Here is a 2,643-nt window from a genome sequence, read left to right as displayed (position 1 = left end):
AAAAGGTAGTTTTAGCCCAATGCTCGATAGCTGCTCAACAAATAACCCATCTATCGAGATTTATGAAAATCTATTTTTCAGATCTAATTTCACGCATATCCATGTGTATGTGTTTAGGCTTTATTTTCTCACAACTCTAAACATATATAAGGATTATTTTAAGGGCCGTCATAAGGTTATTGCACTTGTTGTTACAAGCATATTGTGACTAGAGACAATTTGCCCTAGTTTATCTTTCTCTTGAAGAAGCTGCTGCGTTTGGACGCTATAGGGTTTTGTAACCAAGGAGCTTCGTGATCTTCATTGTGTTGATGAACTGAAGAACTTTGCAGCCAACATCTTTCTCAAGTTGGTGGTTAGTCACGTACTTGCATCTGTGCATCGATTGGTTAGTCACGTACCGATAGTTATGCATTGAAAAGGAGAGATTGTCACTACAGAACAAGTTCAATTGTGTATTGGGCTAAGGGTTCAATTGTAGGTTGGTAGAAGATACTGGGAATCCTTTACTTGTAACCGCTTGTTGTGATAATAGTGGATTCTCGAGAGTGGTGACCTTAAAATCACTCGGTGGGTTTTTTGCCTTAGAGGTTTTTTCCATTTGTAAACAAATCACCATGTCAACTTTATTTTTTGCTACATTTAATCTAGTTGGTTATTTGTTTGTGCTACCACGCATATTGCATGTTAATTGAATTAATTAATTAACTTGGTTAATTAATTGGTTAATTTATCACAAGGGTTTAATACATTCCTGGCCTATTAAGTGGTATTAGAGTAGGCACACTCTGATTATGGTTAATCTTTGCTGTGTGATCCATTGACCCCTGTTTGTCATGGATAGAGGACAATCTTTGATTATACTTCCTTTATTTGATAACACTAACTATGCATACTGGAAAGTATGCATGAGAGTTTTCTTGCAGTCTCTAGACGAGAAAGTGTGGCAAGTTGTGGAGATAGGCTAGACTAAGCCTAAGGAAGCTTCAGTTGACTGTGATGATGCTATGATCAAAGCAGCTAACTTCAATAGTAGGGCATTAAATGCTTTGTTCAGTGCGGTCACAAATAAGCAATTCAAGAAGATATCCTCTACTGAAACTACAAAGGAAGCATGGACCATCCTCTAGACAACCTATGAAGGAACTAAGGCTATAAAGGATTCAAAGCTTCAGAGGCTTACCACAAGCTTTGAAGAGATTAAGATGGAGGAGGATGAGTCATTCAATGAGTTCTATACCTAGCTCAAGGACATAGTAAACTCAGCCTTTAATCTTGGGGAAACCATTCCCGAACCCAAGATTGTTAGAAATGTGCTTAGATCTCTACCTGAGATATTTCATGCCAAGATCACCGTGATCACCGTAATTTTAGAATCAAAGGACATTGACAAAATTCCTTTGACAGAGTTGGTTGGCAATCTGCAGACCTATGAGTTGGGATTGACAAGGATTGGAAAATCGAGTAAGGGTAAGAGCATGGCATTGAAGGTCAAGAGTAGTGACACGGATGAGTCTTCTGACGATGAAGATGTTAAAATGAAATCCTACATCACGAGGTAGTTCAAAAAGTTTATGAAGATTGCCAATGTTAAAGGAATTGGCAAGGACTGAAAGCAATCTAGTTCTTCACAATTCAAGAGCCAAGGTAAAGGGAAGAAGGATGCTAGGAATGGTGGTCAGTACACTGTTCTCTTAGGACCAAAGTGCAATGGGTGTCAAGGATTTGGTCACATGAAACAAGAATGTCCAATGTATCTCAAGACCATTGGGAATAGCAAGGACCTTGCTGCTACCATGTGTGACATCGAGCTTGAGGATGATTCGGATAGTGAGGAAGATGGAATCCCGAATGCCTTCACTACCACTGTAAATCCTACTGAGGGGATTGTTGAAGAAGTGGATGAAGAGAAGGACTTGGTGAAGTCTAAATTTGAGAAGATGGATGAACAAGATGACATCCATACAGCCTATGCCAAATTGTATAAGGTCTTTGAAAGGCATGAGAAATTGTATAGGTTGGTCACCAAGAAGCTCAATGATGTGGAGCTTAAACGAGAAGAAATCTTCACAAAGTTTGATGAAGCTAATCAGACTATTGGAGCACTGTGGTTTGAGAACAATTTCTTGGATGAGAAGACGAAGAAGCTTGAGGCAGAACTGTTCCCAGTCAGAGGTCAGTTGGAGAGGACTTCAAGTGCAAAACTTGATAAGATGCTTAACCTTTAGAAATCTGCTTCCGATCGAACTGGTTTGGGGTATGATTTCTCTTTTCCTAATATTGCTTCTTCAAGTACTATTGTATTTGTTTCTCCTGCTAATAATGTTGAATATGACAATAATGATGTGAAAACTATTTTGGCCAGTTAGAACATAAACAAGGGTAAATCTATCTTAAGAGCGCCCCCTAAGCTTGATAAGAAAGAGACTAAAAACCCTAGGGTTAAGAAGGGCAATACCCAAAAGTCTAAACAGATGAAGCAACATCTCTATTATTACTGTGGAGCAACTAGACATACTCGACTTAATTGCTATAAGTGAATAGCCACTCAATAGAGCAACAGCATCTGAAAACCAAAATCAGTTTCCATCCTCTTTTGCTCCTTTTGGAGATCTACTCAAAGCCCTCATGTTCCTTTTGAAC

This window comes from Castanea sativa, chromosome 6, assembly GCF_040712315.1.
Source record: "Castanea sativa cultivar Marrone di Chiusa Pesio chromosome 6, ASM4071231v1".
Lineage (NCBI taxonomy): Eukaryota > Viridiplantae > Streptophyta > Magnoliopsida > Fagales > Fagaceae > Castanea > Castanea sativa.
Note: the sequence above shows the minus strand (reverse complement) of the source record.